The sequence below is a fragment of the Acinonyx jubatus genome, chromosome B4 (assembly GCF_027475565.1).
Source record: "Acinonyx jubatus isolate Ajub_Pintada_27869175 chromosome B4, VMU_Ajub_asm_v1.0, whole genome shotgun sequence".
NCBI classification, from domain to species: Eukaryota; Metazoa; Chordata; class Mammalia; order Carnivora; family Felidae; genus Acinonyx; species Acinonyx jubatus.
Genome location: NC_069387.1, coordinates 137,193,170 through 137,217,167, shown reverse-complemented (window position 1 = coordinate 137,217,167; position 23,998 = coordinate 137,193,170). Strand labels below are relative to the sequence as shown.

Sequence of the window (23,998 nt, the reverse complement as noted above, 5' to 3'; positions counted from 1 at the left end):
GAGGGTGATGTTGGGGCTCCAGGAAACAGTCTATAGGTTTCTGGAGATGAGGCTAATGATGAGATAGCTTTTCTCTTGTAGTTTACTGAGACATTTGCAAACTCATCAGTTTAACCATTTGTTTTCTGTCCTCTCCGTTGTCCTGGGGCAGCGGGAAGGCCTGAGGACCGTCCCAGGTACCCCACCTGGGATGGGGGGGCAGTGAGCTAGTTTGTGCTTTGAGCCCAGCTCGCCTGCTGCTCCCGAATCACAGTAGGTTAACCCGGGCTGCAGAACCGGATCCCCAGCTGTGCTCTTCGCTGTGTCAAGAGAAATTTCAGTTTGGAGCCTTGTGGTCTCTGGTCCTGGGAAGTGCTCCTCAATTTCTTTGGTGAGTTCCGTCCCCCACCCCATGTGAAAGCCTCTCCCGAAATTTAAAGCCAGGGTGTGTGACGTCCTGGACTGACGTACTCCTTTTTGCTCATGCTCTCTCCTGTCGTCGTTTCTTTGTCTGTAGGTCCCCTGTGGGTCCAGCCTCTGGAGAGTCCCTGTATTGTCATTCTGAGGTGCCTTTGAGCAGAAGCCAGACTGGATGGGCGTGTTCCCTCTGCCATCGAGAGGAAGACATTTCTCCATTCTGGCGACATCTGCAACACCTTGCTGAGTCTTCTGTCGTCATGAAGACCTCACCAGACGCGTTCATACACGAGCGAAGACTTGTTTTTTCTCCTCTTGAGCGGGAAAGGTGCCACTCTGCCCCGTCATCTGTGACTCAAACTTTCCTGGAGTCCGAGAACAGTCCCCAGGCCAGTGGACAGTTAGCTTTGCCCAAAGATGACGATGTCTCATGGTTGCAGGCAGTAAATGACTGAGCGTGTCACGTGACCGCGGGCAGCGGTGGGGGCGGGGGGGGGGGGCCTGCTCACAGCTGCCGCTGTGCCCCCATCAGCCCTCTCGTCCTTGGACCGTGAAGCCATCCTCATTAGCGCTAAATGCGACGTTGCCACCAGCAAGGTCACTGGGAGAGACTCACACTCCTCTGTCGCCTGCACGACACCAAAAATAATGAAAAGACCATCTCCCAAATCAGGTTCTGGTGAGGCCCGTGGTGCCCTGATGGTGACATTAGAACAGACTAAATTGTTCTCATTAAAACGCAGCCATTGCCGTGGACGAGAAGGAGCCCCAGAGAGCGGGCTTCAGATCTACGCCTTGTTTCCCTGAATTATGGAGAATTAACCAGCTTCCATCCCTGCTTCCGGAAGGTGCTGGCGGTCTCTGGATTGGAGGGAAGGGGCCCACGTGACCACGGAGCCCGGAGGGGGTGGCGTGTGTCTGATTTTGCTATCAAGAACAACAACCGCAAAAATGATATTCGATCATTAAAAGCAGAGAAGAAGAGATATTTATATACGAAACGAGTGCTTTTGATTTGATCCCTGGAGTAAAATGTCATAAATAGCTGTTAATTTGGGTCTGTTTACTCAAAATTTAATGCCTGCAGAAAATCTATTTGAATCATCACGAATGTAATAATGTCTGCCAGGAAGAAGGCTGGGAGTGATAGCAGCAATTTGGGCTGAAGCTTGAGGATACTGGGGCTGGCATCTGCCGAAGTGGAGCCTAATTAATGTCTGTGCGCTCCCCGCCAAGCGGGCCAAACCCGCAGAGCATCAATCACAGGCACCGGCCGGCTCCGCGGGCCTCACCGCAGCAAGAAAACTCGCTTTTTTTCCAGTGCTAAATATTAGTGCTATTAATATGTGGCCCTCGACTGTTTTCTTAACTCTTTTGATGAAAGGGGCTAATTATCACGATGATTATTTCATCATACGATTTGGTGGCTCTGCCTGGTGAGACAAAAGACGCTTCCCAGGACAAGAGGAAGGATGGCCAATAAAAGTTGTTACATGTAAACACCACACAACCCTCGCTAACAAATGGCCGCATCCCCGGTAATGATGTCCCCAGAGAACGGCGCTGGCGGTGGAGCGGGGACCTTTGGTCCCGGCTCCGTAGCCGAGCAAAGACAGGAGCGGGGGCCATTTGTTTTTCCAGACCATCCAAGGGCGAGTGCCCCCCACCCCATGAGGCTCCTGCTTTTGTCACATTGTTTTTTTCCTGGAGTATTTCAGATATCACAGTATTGGGGTCAAAAGACCAGAGGAAATGCCCTTAATTTCGCGTCCCTTTCAGCCACCCTGGGCTCTAAGAGTTCATTTCAAAAGCTGTGGAGTGACCGTGAGGGGGCTGCCTGCCTCCCGGGCCCTCCTGTGCCCTGCAGGCCTGGGGGGAGCCAGCTCCAGAGAGACCAAAGTCTTTAACCAGGATTGAACACGCTCGACACCATTTCCAAGCCCGTTTTCTTTCAGAAGAGCTAAGCTATGGACTCAGTCCCCCTAAAACCCCCATCTGAGCCCACGGGATTGGGCCGTGGCTCCAGGGTGTGGTCCGTCCCCGTCTAGGGCAGCCCCAGCTGGCGTCCTCACGGGCAGCAGGCTGGTTCAGGTGGACAGGGACGCAGCCCTTTCTTTCCACCCAGAACCGGGAGGAACGGTGTCTTGTCCTCTGCGGGCTGTGGGCCAGAGGTTCCCACCCAGCCTCTTTCTGGGTGAGCGCCTCGGCCTCTAGGGCCTTCCTCTCTCCTGGCGTCCCTGGGGGGTTCTGTGCTGTGCCCAGGGCAAGCGGCTGCTGTGGCCTGCCGTCTGTCCAGACACGGATCTCGCTCCCATCCCCTCGCCCAGACGAGTCCAGCCCCTCCCCAGGCTCACACTGGCTGCCACTCAGGGCTCGCGTTTCCTTCTGTTTCCTTTCTATTGCTGCTGTGGACACAGAATCTCCTCTGTGGGACTGGGCCGTCCTTCCGACCCCTGACGACCTCCGCTTTCTCCCTCTTAGCCCGGTTCCTTCAGAGCCACGATGCATCTGCCCCTGCGTGCCCTGTGTTGGAATAACTCCAGTAATCTCAGGGATGCCAAGACTTTCTCGTCAGTCTGGGCCGCTCAGGAGTCAAAGGCCTGGCCGGCCCATCTACCCCCTGGGCTGCCGAGCAGGTGCTGGTCTGAGGCCGAGAGTCCTTCAGGGGCAAATACAAAGCAAGGCGAAATGCCAGCCGAGCACAGCTAACTGTCATGTAAATACGAACAGAGGACCTGTAAGATAATTACGGTGGAGTCGCTACGGTGATTCTGACTCCTGGGTTGTTGGGGCAACTCCCCACAAACACACCCCCAGCTCAGGTGCTCTGGACACGGGAGGCTCGCTACGGGAGGCTCCTGGAGCAGAGACTAAGCACCAGGAGCCATGGGTGGGGAGGGACTCCGCTTCTGTCATAGGGCTTCACACGGCACCTGCCACTTGGCAGGAACACAGCAAGTGGTGACTGGGTGGGTGGACGGACCGGTACAATCACAAAATCAAAGTACAAAGCAGTGTCTCTGCTGCCCCAGACCCTGTGGTCTTGGCCAAGTTCAGCCACTCCGTTTCCCCCGGAGACCCTCCTGAGGACGTGGTGAGCCCCTCCTAAAGCCCTGGTTTACTGTCGAAGATAATTCACTCACAGACACGAGAGCATCCGTAACGCGGGTCAGACTGTCGAGCTGTTTCTCGAGGCTGGAAATACACGTATAACAACACTTGCATTTGGAAGCTGTCTTTAATGCGGCGCTAAAATCACACCGGCAGCAGCCTTCCGTCGCCTTGAAGCTCAGCCTGTCGTTTCTGCAAAAACACATAAACGAATTAAGGGGGAAGAAAGTGAGAAGCTCAGCAGTCACGCCCTGCTGAGGCTGGCTGGCACGAGCGTGGGGGAACCAGCGGCAACGTCCGGTGATGCTGGGGCAGCCACTTAAGATGGGTCCCGGAGGGAGGCTTTCCGCAAAGAAAGGGGACATGGCCGCGAAGCCGGGCTTGTGGCTCCGGGAGGGTGGACAAGCCAGCGGAGCCCCGCCAGCCCCACTTCGTCCTCTTCCGGTGCTTTCTCCTCTCTGCTGCCCCCCCCCCCCCGAGACGCTCCCTTTCCACGGAAGGCCAGGCACCAGTTCACCTCTCTGTTATGGACGAGGGGACTCGGACTCAGCCCATGGATGGCGTGGGGACTCCTGATGCAATAAAGACAGTTAATTAGGAAGGGCACCAATGGATTTCATCAGATGTGCTCATTTCTCTCTGAACGACAGGTCAGGCTGCGCTCGGCTGGACGGCAAAGCCCCAAAGTCCCACCCTGGGGCGGCCCAGGGACCGTGTTCTTGAGACGGAGGCATGAGGGCGTGGGGACCCCTGTGAGCTCAGCTCTGAACTTTGCCCTGGTCACCCAAGTGTCTGAGGCTCTCTGTACCTCAGCTCCCTCGCTGGGGCTGCCGAAGCGCAGACAGCATCGACAGGATGCAGCCGCTGGGGGCGTTCGCGGGGCAAGTGCAGGTCAAGCGTCCTCAGTGCTGTCAGGGGCTGGTGTCCATCCGTTCTCCGGGCCGTGATTGTGTTACTGCAGTCCCCCCGGGACACTGTAGGATGCACGCGTGTGTGATATAATCAATAGCAAATCCAGGAAACATGTGGCCTTGAACCCCCACCCCAAGGGACACCCCCACCCACACAGGCCTCTGAAAATCTTGGAGACACCCCTCAGGGAGCCTCCTGTTGATTCAGTTTTTTGAATGCATTTTTTTTTAATGTTTATTTATTTTTGACAGAGAGAGAGAGAGAGAGAGTGAGACCAGGGGAGGGGCAGAGAGAGGGAGACACAGAATCCGAAGCAGGCTCCAGGTTCCGAGCTGTCAGCACAGAGCCCGACACGGGGCTCGAACCCACAAACCATGAGATCATGACCTGAGCCGAAGTCGGACGCTTAACCGACTGAGCCACCCAGGCGCCCCTTGAACCTATTTGAACAGAGGGCCCCGGCAGTGTCCGGGCTGGGAGTGCTCGTCTAACTGGCCACCCTTCGCACCAGGACAGGCCCCAGGACACTAGAGACGCCGTCAGAGTCAGGGTGAAGCGTCTGGGCTCTAGGGAGTGAACGGCTGAGCGAGAACCAGCTCTCGAGCCCTGCATCGCGGGCACCCTCCACCCCAGGCTTGCTCCAGCATCCGTGGAGTCCTTGGTGCCATTGCTGCTGAGCCAGTGCATGGATGGGCGAAGGCAGTGACGCCCGGCAGGCTGTCCGGGGCGGGTGGGCAGAGCCATTGCAGGGACAGGCTGGGTGGAGGGCGGAGCAGAGCTGGGAGGTGACAGGGAAAACCCTCTTGTGACCCGTCCTCCCAAATAGCACAGGGCTGGTTCCACATGAAACCTCAGACCAAGCACAGGGACGGAGGGGGCCGGAAGGAGCAGGTGCATCCACAGCCAAGTGAGGGAGGGGAGGGACCTGGGCCCTGCACTTCCTGGACCCCTGTGCAGCCAGCAGCACAGGGTGCAGAAAACTCCCCTCTAGTGCCTGGGGCTCCCAATGCCCATCCTACCCACGCCCGGGGGTTGGGGGAGGGGCCGCGAGGGGCCCCTGTCAGGGGAAAAGGACAGGGAGATAGAGCATGGTTATACACGAAGTGATTCTCTGCGGGCTTCATCAGTAAGCATCTGTTAATAAACACCAACCGCGAGAGCAGCCTGGGGGACATTCTGTCCACCGTGTGTGACAGGCAGGGGGCTCCCAGTCCACACAGGGACTCAGCCATGGGTGAGTTTTCTAAGAAAGGCTGTTCACAGCTCACATGTGATGGAGGAGGGAGCCATCTTTTGGCCTAGAGAAATCAAGGTGGGCTTCTCGGATGAGGAGACATCTGGAGAGGATCTTAAGGTTCTGGGTTGCACTCTGTGAACTGAAGAAGGTTGTCAGGAAGGCTAGGACACCCGAGCAGGGCTGTTTCCTTCACCCCGTCCTCGTCCCTTCCCTGTCTACCGCCCTACACATGCATCTAATTTCCCATGAACCCAAAAAGAGAGATAGCCACAATTAATATCTTTATGCAAATGTGTTTTGTGCCTCAGGGCATACCCTTGCTGTGATTTATGAACAATGATTAAAAATAACTCACTTAATGTAATCTAACATGAACAAATACGAGGAGACGAGATTAAATTAAATTTCTTCCCCCCGGAAAAAGAACTCTGAAGGTCACCAGCCTCTTGGAAACACAGGTGCGTTCCTTCATTGGCGTTCAAGGTTTCAGGCCCCCAGATGGAAGCCTAAAGATAGAAGAGGCTGCATTTAATGTATTGTCCCCAAGTTAAGTCTGCTTCCGGTTTATCGTGAGCCCCTGTAAGGTTTCTTTCTGCCCTCAGAGTCAAGGTTTGGAGCTGGGAGGTGCTGGCATGTTTATTCAACACTGGGGTCTCCCCCTCCCCCCCGCCCCAGGCCCATGTGCTTCCTTTCCAGGAAGGGCCCGGGGAAGAGATCAGCAGCATCCAGAACTTTTCCTACAATCCCTACTTTAGTTCAAATTACTAGTTTCCAGGTGCAAACCCCGCGGACAGCTTCCCAGAAACACAGCTTCACGAGGTCGCAGACCCAGGACCTGGAGCCAGGTTTCCACCCGCACAGGCTGCCCGCGCATCCTCGTTGCCGAGTCAGTATGATCACGCCGCGTGGGGAGGGTGGGAAAGGGCACAGTCGCAGGAGAACAGCAGAGGACAGCGTTTCGCATAGGAAGTAATTTTTAAACCCAAGACGGAGAGCAGATATGAAACATAAATCATATGACGTGGCCGTTTAAACATTTATCTGCCGTCCGGAACTATCACACGGGCATCTTGCTGTGCCCACACCGGAAGAGGTCACACGTCCCCGCTGGGATGGGACACACGCACGCTGACTCAGGCAGCACGCCCAGACGTTCCCTCTGACATTCCACCCATCACCTGCTTGACAAGGGGGCCAGCACGGTCGGGAAGGTACGGAGGGGCCTCCCCCTGGGGCGTCTGTGCCCTCAGCATCCTTCCTGGGGACGTCCTGATATTCTGGGTCGATTTCTTGAACTCAACTCGTGACGGCACCAGTGGGCCTTTGTCTCCAAGAACACGTGCAAAGACACCGAGAGTCAGGCGGGTGACACATAATGTGGGATCATTTGCACCACAGGACACAGCAAAAGCCTCGCAAACCTCAGAGACCCCAGTGACTACCATTTCTTTGCGATGACAACCATCCATCCCTCTGTCCAGACGGGCAGGCCGCCAGCCTCCACCGGGTCACTCAGACGCCGCTTTGCACACACTCAGCGCGAGGGGCCGGGGGCCGTCCGTCCTTCTGTCCTGCTGTCCGCCTGGCAGGCCCGAGGAGGAGAGAGCTGTTTATTTCTTTTCTCTATGCAGACAACATGCCAACTTTGTCTCATCTAATACCTCTGGCGATTCTGAGGAAGTCTTACCTGCATAATAAGAATGTCTCATTGACGATATTCATTCGCTCGTCCGTCCGTTCAGCACTCCCCGAGCGCCGACTTCTTTCCAGGCGTCCTTCCAGGTAGGGGCAATGTGGCATCAGCCACAGAGAAAATGGTGCCGTCCTCAAGTTCACATGCTAACGGAATACCGCCTCTCAAGTACAGTCTGATACTCGTTGTCGGTCGTATAAAAGAATGCCGTATTTCGTCAATTCTAGGATGAACCATTGCTCGTAGCGCCTTGGAAATCCGGACGTACTTAGTCATGCCTGTTGGCCACTTGGTGGTCTTCTCACAGTGGTCAGTGCCTGGGCATGTGCGCCTGAAGCTTGCAGAATGGGACCAGTGGCTTGGAAAATCCAAACCCCCAAGTGGATCATCCCCTTCCAGAGTGCTACACGAGTGCTGGGGATCACAGAGGGGCGTGCTGTGCGGACAGTCAGAAATACAGGAAATTCTTAATCGACAAGGTCCAGAGAATCAGACTGTAAATATGAAGCAGTCTTAAGAATACGGAGGTTGGTCAGGGGAATAACGGCCCCCCACACTGCCCGCGTCCTGACCTCTGGAACCAACGAGCATGGAAGGCTACGAGGCAAGGAGGAATGAAGGACGCTAACCGTCTGACCCAGAAATAGGGAGAGTGTTTGGCTGCTTCTGAAGGTGGTGGGAGGGGCCGGGAGCCAAGGGATGTGGAGCCTCCAGAGGCTGGAAGGGGCCGGGCCGTGGTTTCAGCCCGGGGACGTCCACGTCAGCTGTCTGACCCACAGAACCAAAGGGTAAGAATCTTGTGCTGCTTCAAGCCACTCAAGTCGTGAAAATTTGTTACAAATCGATTGGAAACCAATACAAATGCATTAGCAAATTGACTTCACTTCCATGCTCCTGATGGCCACACGAAAGTGGTGTGGTTTGACAGTCCACAAGGTGCATGCCAGTGCCACGTGGTAGGAGGGCGTGGCACACAAGCAGAACCACTGGCGGTAGCTGAGGGTGATCAGCGGCACTCGGTGACACCTTACGTCTGATGAGTAAGTAACGACCAAGTGACGTAGTTATCCACGCACCCATTCTTAGATGTGGAAACTGAGGCTCTGTGGATACTCGTGCCGATAAGTACAGGCCGTGATCTCATTCCTCAGCTCACTCCCAAGTCCTTGTCTATCTGGGGCACCCTCCTGGCCTGAGGTTGTGTCCAGGTCTCAGGAGGAAAATGCTGACCTTGGAGCTCAGATCTGGGGACTTGGGATCCAAGCCACGTGATCCAAAGGGCGTGGGTCCCATCCTCACCTTCTGGTCCCGGAGAAGGAGAGTTGTGCTGGCCCAGCTTTGTGCCCCAAGGCCGGCCTGGAGTCCTGGCCTTCCGGCACAGGATGCTGCGGCCAGTTCTGCGTCTGAGAGGTCAGACGGATGGGTCTCTCTCCCGGTGGCCCGCACCAATGAACGTCTTCCGTGTTCATGGCCGCGGGCTGGCTCTCTGCAGCAGCGTTTTCTAGAAGACTCAGGCGCTAAGCGCGGGTTTGCTCTTGCAATTTTGCAGCGATGACCCTCTGAAAATAACTCTCACAAAAATGTCACTTAGGGATCTTTACGGCCGGAGCTGTCCATCCGTCTCCCCAACAGGCCAGCTCCTGGCAATCCTCGAAAAAGACTTTTCAGAAAACCTGTGCAAATAAATCACTAATTCCTCTTCTTCCACAAGCTAGACGAACACAACTTTATAAACGTGAAAGGCTAAAGAAGGAGGAGGTGCCTCCCCCGGGCGTCTGCGGGCCTCCTCGCCCCCGGCCGGACTCCGCTCACGCTGTCGACGAGGCTCACGTGCATCCCGCAGTTGTCTCGCGCCGTGGTCCCTCCACCCCACGGGTCACCACAAGCACCGTTTATGGGCCTTCCGCTGTGAGAGCAAGAGAGGGATGAGGTTTGCGGAACTCACCCTGAGCCCCTGGGAGGTGAGCTGCACTGACCATCCTTTACGGGAAATGAGGCGCCGCGGAAATTTGTCACCGCGTACCTCGAGGGCCCCGACGTAGCCGCTGGGAGCCAGAGGCCAGGAACATGCCCTCCCTCCGCCCAGGGGCTGCTGGTCTTCCACCGGGCCTCACCTGCCGAGCTCCTGTTCCCTTGGCCTCTCCTGAAGACCTTTGTCTCAGACCCCAGCAGGTGCCCCACAGTCTAATCCCCTGGGCAGAGACTGTATGAGTTCTCTGCAAAGAAGTGGCTCAAGACGGGTGAAAATACCAGGAGACCTGCAGCCTGCCCCCACCCCGGGCTGCGCGACTCCAGGCAAACCACTGACCTGCCGAACCCTCCGGGTCCCCATCTGTAACGCGTGACAGCCACTCCCCCTCATACGGCCTACAGGGAGGAGTATTGGGGTTTGAGATGGGAAGGTGCAAGTGACAGCTTTTGCGAGTGATGGCTCTGCGGGCGGAGGGCGAGCATCCGCCTGGTGGGGGGTTTGCCAGAGACAGCAGAGGCCTCGGGATGGGAGGCAGCTCACCCAGCACAAGTCCTGCAGAGCCTGCCTGCTCTTCCGGGGCTCCCAGCAGCGCGTGGACCACTCCCTGGGGTACCCTCTCCCCCTGACCTGTGACCCGTGCCGTCCCCTGGATCCCCGGGAGGCCTAGTGCCAACACCCAGCGGGCAGAGCAGAAAGGGGATGCCTGTCCCGGAGCGTTTGTAGCGGGCCTTTGGGGTCCGTCGGGACAGAGAATGGTGTCAGCACCGCATTTTTTGCAAGAACCTGTTTCGCAAACACGTGCTCCCTCCCGCAGGGGCCCTCCCCGAGGAGGGTCCCCGGTCCGAACATGGAAGAAGGAGGAAGGCTGGGGGTCGGGAGGCCGGGTTCTCCCTGGCCTGAGGCATGATGCCAGGCGAAGTTCACACCTGCCCTCATCTGCAGAGGGGACTAAAGGGGCTGCGTGTGCGGACCCGTGGAGCCTCCCGCGAAGGGCAGGGGAGCGGGTGCCGGTGAGGACACCCCAGAGAAGGAGAAAGACAGAGCCCCCTTGTCGTGCCTCAGCCCTGCCCAGCTGCTTCCCGGGAGAAGTGGTCACGAGGCTGTCTCTCACCAGGGAGCGGAGGGCGTGTAGAGGGTTTTCGGTCACTAATTTGCTCAGACGGGACCCAGGAACCACGTCTTCAACAACCTAGCACCTGGTCCGAGCTCGTGGTCAAGGAGAAAGGCCAGATCTTGGAGGAGGGGCCTGGAGGAGAAAGGCGCAGGTGCACAGGGAAGGTCACGTGTGATGTCACCAAACAGCCGGTCACCTGCGGGATGGCCCTTCCCCTTCAGAAGGACACCTGGCCAGAGGAGACTGTGCTCTGGCCCCAAAGACGCCGGTGTGTTCATTGTCCTGGGGGGAGGGGCAGGGTTTGGGGCTTTCTGCTGTGGGGTGATAGCACACCCTCCTGGACCACTTCGGTCACATCTCGGGGCTTCCGGGTCAGTCCTCGTATTGACCAGTCCTAGCAGAAATCCCGTCACATTGCGTAGCCAGAATCTCTGACCCTCCATATCCGACCGGCTTCCTGCTCCCCCTGCCCGCGGGTGACCTGCCTTCAGCAAGACTCCTGTCGGGTCACCTTAGTCGAGAACTACCCCGCGGTCTCAGCAACCTCCGGGCTCCCCGACCCCGCGCCTTGGCTGTAAATCTCCACTTTCTGGTGGTTTTAGGAATCGGATCTGGTTCCACACTGGGGCCACTTTCCCTCTGTTGAAATAGTTGCCGAATAAAACTGGTTTTTACTGTTTTGACTACCAACTACTGTCCGGCTCTGGTTTTCTCTAACAGGGACAAGGTCGCCGTCTCGGCTGTGGCGAGGGCAGAAGAGGAAACCCACAGGGGACACAGACGTTGGGAGGGACCCCGGTGCCACAGGTGGCCAGGGTGATACTGTGAGTCAGCAGCAGGTGTTACAGGATGAAATTGAGAATCACGCCCAAGGCTAGTGAGCCAGGACGCGGATACCCAGCAGAGCTCAGCCAGTTAAGCGTCCGACTTCGGCTCAGGTCGTGATCTTGTGGTTCGTGGAGTCGAGCCCTGCATCGGGCCCTGTGCTGACGGCTCGGAGCCTGGAACCTGCTTCGGATCCTGTGTCTCCTTCTCTGTCTGCCCCTCCCCTGCTCCTGCTCTGTCTCTCTATCTCTCTCTCAAAAATAAATAAACATTAAAAAAAAATTTTTAAAAGCGTCTCTTGTGGTTTGTTTCTCTCTCGTCTCTGTTTCCTCCCCTTCCCATGTGTTCATCTGTTTTTTTTTTAATTCCACAAATGAGTGAAATCATATGATATTTGTCTTTCTCTGAGTGACTTACTTCGCTTAGCATCATACCCTCTAGTTCCTTCCACGTTGTTGCAAATGGCAAGATTTTGTTTTTTGATGGCCGAGTAATATTCCATTACTCATACAGCCCCCCCCCACGCCCCCCACATCTTCTTTAGAAACAATTTGACAAAAAGTGTTAAGTGTTGTTAGGACTGAGCCTGAATGTATGTCAAGTACTCACCATCACCCTGCACTGCCTTGGACAGACAGGGAGCAGACGTGGCCCAGGACCGGGAGCCTGCAGGGGCCAAGGACCCTCGGGACAGTGGAGGCACAGAGCCACTGGCCAGCACTGGGGACGGACAAACAGCCAGCCCCACCCAGCCGGGGTCAGAGTGTCTGCCCAGGGGAGGTCGGCCGGGGCAGGAGAGGGGCCCAAGGACGGGAGGCTGGGTTTCATCGGGAAGAGGAGGAAAGACAGAAAACGGGAAGCAAAGAAAGTCCAGCTGGGCCAGAGCAAGAACAACTCAGAGTCTATGGCAGAGAACAAAAGCTTACCACCGAGGTCCTGGCAGAACAGAGGGTGGTGAGGAAGACATCGGGGAAACTCGGGGAGGCAGAAAGCCCTTGGGGACGTCCCCAAGCGGATCTCCGGGACGCGCGTCCCCGACAGCGCCCCCCAGAGACTCATGGCTTCTCCATCAGTCGGTCCCTCGCTACCTTCATGAGCTCAGGCCATTGCTTCTCTGAGGCTCTTGGCACTTGTGCGGAGGGCTTCTTCTGCTCCTTCGTTCATTTGTTGCGGGACAAATAATCTCTCAGGCATTGGAATCATATGCTCCACGGTAGCAGCTGGGGAGAGGAGACTCATTTTTCAAACGCCCCGGTGAGGGAGCCCTGGCCCCCAGACGGTGCCCTGCTGCTCCCCCCACCCCCACCCTGCATCATTGGCGGTTCCGTGCAGAGGACCATTTGGAGCCAAGAATATGCAGAGCTGTGACTTCATAATCTGAGATTTATGTAGCATAAGTCCCAGCCAGTACATGGCAATAAAGGGGACAGGAGCGTCCAGCGCTCCCACCCTGCCGCGTGAGGAGGGACGGGGGCGGGAGCTGCGGTGGGGGGCCGTCTCCCGTGCCCGGGCGCTACACGGCTGGCCTCTGCAAAGCCCCTCGAAAGAGGGTCACGCCTGCAGCAGTGAATTCCCAGAGGGCGCCGGAGATGCCTGGCTGTCCACTGGCTCAAGGGGCGGGTTTAGAATGTCAGGAAGGGGCGTCGAGTCCCGCCCAGCCGTGAAGTCCAAGCACGATGCTGAGCTGCCGGCACCTGCACGGGCTCTAGCAGAAGGGTGTTTGAGGAGCCAAGAGGCACTTGTTGCAACGATGACTCCTCACTCGATGTTGCTTAAGGAAAAAGATGTCAACTCATCAGATATGTTTTAAAAATTTTTTTAATGTTTATTTTTGAGACACAGAGGGACAGAGCATGAGCGGAGAAGGGGAGACAGAGAGAGAGAGAGAGAGAGAGAGAGAGACCGAAGAAGGCTCTGGGCTCTGAGCTGTCAGCACAGGGCCCCACACGGGGCTCAGGCTCACGAGCTGTGACATCATGACCTGAGCTGAAGTGGGATGCCCAACAGACTGAGCCACCCAGGTGCCCCTTAAAGCAGCATCTTAACGGTCCCTTCTCGTTATTCGTGGTAGTTATATATATATATATATATATATATATATATATATATATATATTTTAATGTCTATTTATTTTTGCGACAGAGAAAGACAGAGCATGAGGGGGGGAGGGACAGAGAGAGGGAGACACAGAATCTGAAGCGGGTTCCAGGCTCTGAGCTGTCAGCACAGAGCCCAACGTGTGGCTTGAACTCATGAACCGTGAGATCATGACCTGAGCCGAACTCAGATGCCCAACAGACTGAGCCGCCCAGGTGCCCCTCATCAGATACGTTCTATAAAAAATAAACCATAAGGGGGTGCCTGGGTGGCTCAGTTGGTGAAGCATCAGACTCCTGATTTCAGCTCAGGTCATGATCTCACGTTCGTGAGTTCGAGCCCCACGTCGGGCTCTGCGCTGACCATGCTCGTGCCCTCTCTCTGTCTCTCTCAAAACAATAAACAATAAAGAAACAAACTGTAAACTCAGGAATACAGACACCACTGTGATTTCAAGTATCTTAAGGTCTGCGGCAAAGAATTCCAACATCCTTACTTATTTAATAATTCATTTTATCCAATGTTATTGGATAATAATTCATTTGTCCAATGTTATTTAAAACGTTTCTCCTTTCTTCAGTGTCCTATTTCAGACAAAAGTCTATGGAATAAAATACTTTCATACCCACCACTTTATTCTCTCAAAGCGTAATATATTTCTGTACTTGGTTTAGATGATTCTCTTTTAAAAATAAAATGTTAATAAGAGAATTGAAGCATCCCATTTGCTCTTTTGTCTTCCCTAATCCCAGCCCTCCCCCCCCCCCATCACCAGACACACACACTATCATGAAGCTGGTGTTGTGACACATGTATTTGCCAAGGAACTACAGATGTCATTGTTTTGAATTATAACAATTATAAAAGAATTATGTACAATCTATAGCATATTGGACGCATACATTGAAACCCCTCTTTGTGGTCAATATTATGTTTTTGAGACTTACACGTTGGCAAACAAGTTTTGATACTTCAAATTTTCCCTTGCGATGAATAATTTTGTGTCTCATTTACGATACCTTTCCCCATCCGGAAGTCGTAAAGACATTAATGCTGAGTTCTGAAAGCTTTAAGGTTGTGCTTTTCTCGTTTGGATATTTAATCAACCTGGAATTTATGTTTATGTGTGACGTGAGGTAGGGATCCATTGTAGTTTTACTCCAGACGGAGAATATTGTCTCAACACCATTTGTTGAAGGCTCATCCTTTGCTTGTGTTGAGAACCGGCTCCATTCTACGCCAACACACAGGGCCCTGTTTTGGAGCACCCTACTTGGCCCATTTCTACCTTTGCCTGTCCCTGCATCAGTATTATTCTATCTTAATCACCACAGGTTCACAATAAGTGTTGGTGACTGGTGAATATGCGAAGGTCACAGCACAATGCACAGAGTCTATAATACCTCAAACGTGCTAAGTAAGGTAACGGCAAACTTTCAGGTCCCTTTCCAGCTATCTAAACAATAATTCAGCAGTGAGGACAAAATGAAGTCTTACAACTGTTGTTTGAAACCTTCACAGATGATTCAGATAATCCCCGAGGAGGAGGAGGACGCCAGCTGTATGTATCTGCACTACTCCCGTTCTCTCTCTCCTTCTCTCTTCCCTTCTGGTGCTCCCTGACTTCTTCATTTATCACTTCCTGTCTGTTTGAAGACTTTCCTCTGCCCAGTCTTTAAAAGCAGGTCTTCTAGTGATGATCCCTTTCTGTGTGACGTCACCTGGGAACGTCCCGGGCCCTCCTGGAGGACATCTTCGCCAAGACAGAATCCTCGAGATCCTCTCCTGTTCACGTTCCTCTGGCCCCCGTGGCTTCCAGTGGGGCACCTGTTGTTGCTGGAGTAGGTGCCCACCTGTGGGTGACGTGCCATTTACCTCTGGCTACTCTTAAGACCTTTTCTTTGTCACTGGTTTCCGGAAGCTTCACTGTGATATGTCCAGGCACGGATGTTCTGGGGATTATTTGATTTGCGCTTGGCTCATCCTTCCCAATCTGCAGGCTTATGTCTTTCACCACCTTTGGGGCTATTTCAGCCCGAATTCTGACCACACTTCCCTCTCCTGGGACCTTGGCTTATGGGTGCTGGAGATTCGCTTATTGTTCATAGTCCCAGGGGCTCTGCCCATTTCTTTCTGTCTTTGTCCTCTGTGTTGAGAACGGGGCAATCCCTTTGCTCTGTCCTCAATTCCCAGACTCTGGTCCCTTATTTCCACCCCAGAAACCCCAGAAAGTTTATCTAAAGTTTCTGTTACTGTGCTTTTCAATTCTATGGTTTCCACCCGATACTTTTTTTTTTCTTACAACTTCTATTTCTCCACTGAGATTCTCTTTTTTTTCCTTTTGTTTCAAAAGAATCTGTGACTGATCCTTGATGCATTTTTATGACAACTGCCTTAAAATCTGGTCTGATAATTCCAGCATCAGATTCATCTTGGCACCAACATTAGTTAGTTATATTTTCTCACTCGCATTGTGGTTTTCGGTTACGCTGCGGACACTTCATCTGTCATGTCTGGAGACTCTGGACTCTACTTAAATATTTTATTTTAGCAAGTTACCACTTTGCTCACATTAGCCTACAGGCCCTGGCTATGGTTACACTAACAGCTCAGTTTCCAGAGTACTTGTGGTATTATTTTGGGCTCCTTGGCTTTTCTGGTGCTGTTAGGGTCCCCTTTGGTCCCTCTCGGATCCACCTGAGGGGACGAAGGGATTTCTACAGACCAGGCCCCCATGTGCCTCTGGATGGGGGAGGAAGTCTCAGGACTCCCTGGCCAGGCATCACTGGGGTGGGGTCCCCCAAACTCCTCACTGCCTTTGAGATGAATAGGGCCCCCAGGTTGTGCCATTTGCTTTGGGGGGGTCCCTCTTGCCCCTGCCCCAGCTGTCCCTGTATCGCTACTTAGAAGGGGCATCTCAGGCTTGGTGGGGAAGGACAATGTCCGCCCTAGCCACTTATTTTTGGCGAAGCTCCCAACTGCTCCCCCCGTTGCTGGTGGTTCTGGGTTTTCGGGGGGACTGATGTTCAATCCAGGGGAGGAACCAGCCAGCTGGGCCTCTTCTGCTTCTGTCTGCCTGGGGGACAGAAAGCACTAGGGTTTCCGGCTTTCTCCATCTTGGGAAACTGCAGACCCCGCCCCGTTGTCCAGACCAGAAACCAGGGAGTGGTCTTGGAATGGTGGGTTTGTGCAGCCCGCACACATGTGCTGTGTTGGGGGGTGTGTTCGTGTGTCCCAGCTCTTCACAGCCGCAGCTGTGACCCAGGTCCAAGCAAACTCCCCATTGACCACATCTCCAGGACAGCGTCCCCTTGGGTCACTGCTTCCTTGCTCTTCTGCAGCTGCCCGAGTGAGTGATGTGAAGGGACCCCGGGTCACAGCGCTCCTTCAAGCACACTGCGGGGTCCCGTCATACCTAGGCTAAAAGCCTCAGCAGCCCCTAGGCCCAGGCTGGACCCTCCCTCGATGTCATTATCCAACCCCCTTCTCCCATCACCCATGATGTGGGCCCCCCTCCTGTCACCTGTGATGCAGTGACTCCCCTTCCCCCATCACCCGTGATGTGGGGACCCCCCTTTCCCCTCTCACCCCCATTGTGGCCGTACTTCCGGGCACAGACCCCACAGACTGCCAGGGCAGGGTGTCACTGTGTGCTCTCTCTGTGTGGGTTGTTTTTCTCATCTCCTGTGGCTATACCCTGACTGGGTCCCAACCCACTGCCACTTTCTCAAGAGAGGTTTCGTCCTGGAGACTCAAGACTTCCCACCCTCAGGACCATCTTCTGGGACCTTGCCTCATTTTGCTTTTCCCAAATCACAGCAAGCGCTCAACAGCAGCTTATTTGGTTACTGATTTAATGTGCTGGGTGCCCGCCTCCTGTTGCAAGGACCCCCGTGTTGGCCCTGGCCACCGCTGCAGCCCCAGAACCCACGGACCGCCTCCCACAGAGTAGGAGCCCTGTGAGCACTGGGTGCAGAGTGAGCACAGCCGGGCGGGCAGCGGGGAGCCATGCAAGGTCTCAGAGCAGAGTCCTGGGGCTCCTGGCCCCTCCCCCACCCTGGAACAGTCTCTCTCGCGATCAGAGAGAGTGAGCAACACAGGTGAGCAGAGCCAAGGCCGGGATGGAGGAGGGGCTGCCTCAGCTGTGTCCAGACCAGACCCTATCCCAGCACCCTGGTTTCTGGAGACCCCACAAAGCTAGGCCTCTGTCTCCAGCTGTGTTTCCAGCCCAGATCGGAAGGGACAGGAGCTCCATCACCTCACGTGCCCCGGAGCTGGTGGTGACGGAGCTCAGCCCGGGAACCGTCCCCACTCTGCCGGCCCACGGACACCTGAGCAGACCAGGGTCCTTACGTTTATTATGGAGGGAGGTAGGGGAGAGGCGGGAGAGGAGAGCAGGCAGGGAGGGAAGCCAGCCTGGCAGGGAGAGGGAAGGGAAGAATCCAATACCCAGAAAGAGGCAGAGGCAGGATGGGAGACATAAAATTGAGAAATAATTCTCAAATTGGATGCGGGCTCTGGCATGGATTTATAGCATATTATGAGATTCTAATGCAAACCAGGGCTCTGGATTTCTTTTATTATTATTATTTATGCGGAAAACTGGCTGAGAGATCAGTGCAGAGATTCATGAACTTGAACTACGCTAGAGCTAGTAGTGATTTTTTTTTTTTTTTTTACCTCTGCCTGTCTGGTTTTCAGTGTGTGTAGCTCTCAATGGGAAAATAATCTTCCCTTTGATTTCAAACGTTCTCTGAGTCTTTCAGAATCTTTGGGGCTACACTGGGAAGTTGGTAAGTTATTCACTCAAGAGCCTGGGCTGGTAGATATGGATTTATAGACACAATGTCTGTAGAAAAAGAGTCTCTGGACCCAGAAGGACCATGAAGCAATTTCGCTGCAAAACATGGTCTTTTTTATTAGCCTCATCCATTCATTCATAAGCTACAGTATCGCAAGCGTGCAAAGACTCAGCCATCCATCCCTTCATTCATTCCGGGGGCAGGTATTGAATATCTGTTGTCTGGAGGGGCCTGTGGGGCGCTGTGCAGGATGGAGGGGAGGGAAGCTTGCCTGCTGTTTGTGGAAACCAGAAACAGAATTCGCGGCAACTTGCGGACGTCGTGGGACTCCCCAGAAGGGAGGCGTTGGCTGGTTGTGGGAATCCGCGCACATGTAGTGACGGGCTCGGGGCCCAGAACCTTCCGGAGAATCCCACTGCTCAGGTCTGACTCGCTCACGGACCGGGGAAAATACGTGTTGCGTCCTTGGGAGAAAAAAACCATTTTATTCACTTAGGTAATCGCTTTAGACATAAGCAATGATGTCAACTTTTTTTTTTAACTTCTGTGGAATCTCAAACATACCTCAATGCAAGGAGGTATCGTTTCTCACATATGCTTCGTCTATAATGTTTTCTTTTTTAATCTATTTTTTTTTGCAGGTGACAGATACCATTGTCATTTCGCTCCTAAACGTTTCCAGGGTGGATCGCTGAAAAATGGGCATGTCCGTTTATAACCAAATGCCATGATCACATCTGGCAACCGACAATGATCTGTGATGTTGATCCAACACCCAGTCCGAGGTCAAATACCCCATTATGAGCGCTGATGAATGTGGTTGGAGAGTCGGTGGGCTTGAACCAGAATCCCAACAAGGCCAAGGCACCAGTTTCTTGGTTGAATCTCTTAAGCCCCTTTCTTGCTCATAAGATGCTCACTCCCTTTAATTTGATGTGTTGGCTTGTTCTAGAAATCAGAGCCGTCCTCCTGCAGGATGCCAACCACACAGGACACGCATGCTTGATCCTTGTGGCGCCATTAAGTTGATCTTCTGTTCCTTATTTTTTTTTTTATTTTTTTTTTTTAGAAATGGAAGGCAGAGGATTGGCTAGTCTCAGATAGAACGTTTCTGGCAGGAGTATTTCAGAGCTGGAACCGTGTGACCCCCACTGCATCACATCAGGAGACACACCTTGTGACCGTCCCCCCTTAGAGATGCTAAGATCCACCAGCGCTTCTGGGTGCTGGCTTCTTGATCTCCCCAATGCCAGCTTCCCCGGCCACCATTCAGCTACCGGATTCGTCCACAGATGGGCATTGACAATTAATTCCACAGAGGCTGCAAAACAGAGATTTCTAAAATTCTCTGCTTCCTTCTGTATTTACCAACTTAGATTGTTTAATGAATAAACTCAAGGAACACGCACTCAGTGGCATCTGTGTATGTAAATTTATTTTCATGTGCAGTGGAAGGGGGGCTGATCGTGTCCAGCCCCGCACTTCTGTAGAAGAGGGTGGGTGCGGAGTTATTTCAACCCTGTCCGTGTTTACTTAGAGTTGACTCTGCACAGGGCTCTTTGGAGAGGAGAGCTGAGACGCCTTCAAGGAGCATACTCCCAGGGAAAGAGAGATGATGTATACAGTCCCTTATGCTCTACATTTAGTGAGAGAGTCCTGTGTGAGAAGCAGCAGTGACAAAAGAGCAGATAGGATCAAATTTGCCTCCGTGGAACCAGACAATCCAACAAAAGACGGGACACGGATGTTTGCATTTGAAGGATGAGCTGAGCTTCAAGACGGATGTGGACAGAGCGCCCAGCTGGCATGGAAGGGCCAAACAACCCAGAGGTAGTTCCGTGGCACCGCAGAGCAGTGGTCGGGCGTGGATGGAACAGGGCGGAGGAACGGTGTAATTGTTCCTCCAAATCAGGACCTGCTTGAGACTCAAAGCAGTAACTCTGGGACCATCTCGGGCGAGACAGGAGATACAGTTTCCCTGAAGTCGTGGCTCGATGTAGGGAATGATGGAAAATGAAACCAGAGAATTTTGCAGGGATCAGGGCAGGACCCCGCTGTGAAGAAAACGAATCTGCAGGGTGTTGGTTTTTTCATCGGCATGATTTGGCAGAATAATGAACGCTCCCCGCTGGAGACACCCATGTCCCTGCTCCCCAGAAACTGGGAATACATTAGGTTACGTGGCCACGGGGAGCTAAGATGGCACATGGGCAATGAGTGAGTTGCTGATGGGCTGGCTCTGAGATGAATCATCCAGAGCAGCCCAGTGTAATCACAAAGGCCCTAAAGTGGACGTTGGGGGCAAAGGAGGAGAGTCAGAGAAGGGGGTTTGTCTGTGGCAGTGAGGTCTGGGTGCTGCCCGATCAGCAGGACTGGACCCTTCACTGTTGGCTTTGCAGATGGCAGAAGAAGTCCTGAGCCCACAAATGCACGTGGCCTCTAGACACTTGGGAGGCAAGGAGACAGACTCTCCTTCAAGCTCCAGAAACAAGCGCCTCCCTGCCAGCACCTGATTTTACCAGCAACACCCAAATCAAACCTCTGACCTCCAGAACTGTAAGATAATAAGTTTGCTGATTGGTCACACCAGCCACAGGATACGACACCATTGGCTATGATAGGAATAGGGTGACTTTTTTTGGCTTGTCTTTAATTTTAGAGAGAGACAGCACAAGCAGGGGGAGGGCCAGAGGGGGCGAGAGAGAATCCCAAGCAGGTTCCACGTCCATGTTCATTGCAGAGCCCGACGTGGGGCTCAGTCCCACAACCCTGGGATCTTGACCTGAGCCAAAATCAAGAGTCAGACGCTCAACCGACTGAGCCACCTGGGTGCCCCTGGAGCATGGTGACCCTTAGATTTCATTTTGGGAACCTAGGTGGATCATGGGACTATTCATTAATAAAGAATAAGGAGAATCACATTCAAGGACAGAGGTGATACAATCCCTTCCAGGGGACTCCAGTGTCCCTCACAGTGACAACCTCAAGTACAGGTGAAGACCAGCCGGCTCGACCCACAGAGACTCTTCCAAAACACAAGCCTTTTAGCATCTCTCCATTATGGGAGTGAGGAAACACCTCAAAACACGCCCAGCGCAGACTAACAGTAAAAACCCTGACACTGTAACACAATGTCGGGTCCCTTTGCCCCCCTCCCAGGCCTAGGGGTGCCAATCCGTCATTCCCCACCTCCTGATTTGAATAACCACCAAGTCCATCAAACTCTTGGCCTCTTGCAATAACTCTAGGGGATACTGATGCTTTGTTTATCCAAGCAAGATAAGCTCCTTTTGAAAAAAAGCGTTGTGTTAAACTACGGGTTTGTAGAGAAGAACGCTCCCTTTGGCCTCAAGATTGTCCGTCGCATCACCTAATCTGGGGTAATTTTGGAAAGCACTTCCCCTGCCAGTGATTTGTTCCACAAGTGGGTTCCTGGTATGGTCACTTGGTGTAGTTTAACCTTGAGTGGGTGAGGAGGGCCTGTTCTGGGGGTCACAGAGCTCTTTCCTGGGAAGCCAGCCAAGTGACCCCAGCACCCCATCTCTCCTGGTGGAGGAAGCCATCATACAGCCAGCTCAGGGGAGTTGCGTCTCAGTACCAAGCAGAGCACCAACGGGTTGAGGCAGGAAAGATTTGTTTCTTACCAACATTCCACATCAGCTGTGGGTTCACTGCTCTGTGCATCTTCCTTGATCTGGGGCTCGAGGAGAAGGAGGAGCCCGTATGGGCCACCAGTGAGCCCAGGGCAGGTGGGGAACCATGGCACAACCACACAGTGGCCTTTCCAGCTTCTGCTGGGAGGTGGAGTGAGGGTGTCCTGCCCACATTCCATGGGCCAAGTGAGGCTGGACCAGCCTGGTGTCCCACTGAGGTGTGCGGATGGGGAGAAAATGACGCCCCACTTGGGTTTATGAGAACCGCTGGAGGTGATGGAAGAGACCAGAAGGAACCGCGATGAGTTCCGAATTCTCCTGAACGCTGTCGCCACTGGATTGGAAAATGTAACCAGCCACTTCATTTCAAGTAAGGAGTGCGGAACGGGATTTCTGCCTTGGGATTATAAATATCCTCTCTGATTCTTACTCAATCCCTTAGAGACAGGGACTGCTAAGGAATTTTTGTGACACCGAATCTAGGATAGGCTCCCGTGGATGTGACCTGAAGTTCGTGCCATCCGTAGTCTTTCAAACAGTCAGATCATGATGTCCGACACGGGGATTCGAAAATCCTCAGGTGCAATTTCTTTGTCGGCTTTTTTATTGAATTAGAATATAAGTGAAGTAACGTTTGCATATCTTCTTAGCTCACTACTCTTTTATAAAGGGAAATATGCAAAGCCAGATTTAAAAACAGGATACCGCTGGCACCCCAGAGCCTTTCCTGTGACCCTCTCCCCACCCCCAGCACCCACCACTGGACTTTGTGTTAATGGGACGAGCCCATCTCCCGCCTCGTAGCGATAAGATCCGTCCGTGTTGCTGTGGTCAGCAGCATGGTGGCCCCTCGGTTGCTGCTTGTTTCGTTGCATGAACAGATCGAAACCCATTTATACATTCTATTGCTCACACACATTTGCCTTGTTTCCACTGCTTTTACAGCTGTGGCCGTTGGGAGCACGTCTGCCCTTCTTTGTGTCCCCATTTCGGCTGGGCGGCAGAATCGGTTCCGGGTGTGCCTGGGTGTGCGCCTGTGGGTGCCTCGCTCTCTTCTTTTAGTTCTGTGACTGGCCAATTTTGAGGCTCCCTGAGGCGGCCGGCCAGGTCATCTGGCATTAACTCCCCAGTAAGCTGAACTCTGAGCGCTCTGCGATGGCCCTTGGGGTGTGCAGTCCGCCGCGTTAGATGTTGGTTTAGCCAGTCGCGCTCTCTCCCATTGGTATCCGCGTGGGACCCTTCCTCCTCCGGCCGTTTAACTATCCACCTGCTTCCACTCCTCTTTTCAGTGTGATCGTGCCGTTTTTGTTGGAGTGGGGTTTTTTTTAATCCACTCTGCTAATCTTTGTCTCCTATTTGGAACATGCAGTTAATTTTCATTTAATGTACTCAATTGAATCACACGGAATTGCCACTATTTGATGATTTTAACCAACAAAAAGACAATCTCGTATGATTCAGCAACGCAATTACCACGGATTTGGTTTAAATCTCTAATCTTACCATTAGCTTTCTATTTGTCTCATATTTCCCCCTTTTCCTTCTCTTCTTGAATTATTTATATTAATCTAGGATGTTTTATTTCCCCATTTTCTTTGCTATTAGCTTGTTATACAACCTTTTCTTATCTCAGTGACTGAAATGGAGATTGTAATAGGCATCTCTGATACATCACAAACGGCCTGAAATTAGTAGTCCTACTACCTCCTGGACAAGGCCTCACAGCGTCACCAGGCTGCCTCCTTTCTTTCGCCTCAACTCTTTACTAAATCTTCAATCCCTCCCTGCAGTCGGATTATAATTCATGCCACGTACCGTGTGACTTTGTCGCTCCTCCCACTCGAGGGGAGGAGTATATGTCCCAGAGCCACAATACTCAGCTGGGCCATGTGACATATTGGGGAAGGTACGGGGGTCAGAGTGGACCACACAACACAACACCTTGCCAGGCAGCAGGTGCTTTCCACTCTTCCCATCACGCCTCATCCACTTCCCACTCGTGGGACACGTCGTCACTATCCCAGGGAGTCCGAGGGGAATGGCCACAGTGGAGAAGACACAGAGGAACCCAGTGCGCCCCATCCGTTGGAAACCCCACCTAATTAATCTTCACCTTAGATACCTCATTTTTCATTTCTAGCATTTCCATTTGGACCTTTACATAGCTTCTTTCTATCTGACAGAAT

General features: G+C 53.3%; 1 long non-coding RNA gene across 1 annotated transcript; it reads right to left on the bottom strand.

The window, feature by feature from the left end:
• Positions 1 to 5,530: 5,530 nt before the first annotated feature.
• Positions 5,531 to 12,560, bottom strand: LOC113602865 (uncharacterized). The gene is made up of 3 exons (XR_003424394.2): positions 12,349 to 12,560; positions 6,012 to 6,162; positions 5,531 to 5,788 (listed from the first exon to the last, which is right to left on the bottom strand). It is a non-coding gene; the product is annotated as an uncharacterized LOC113602865 (long non-coding RNA).
• Positions 12,561 to 23,998: the final 11,438 nt, after the last annotated feature.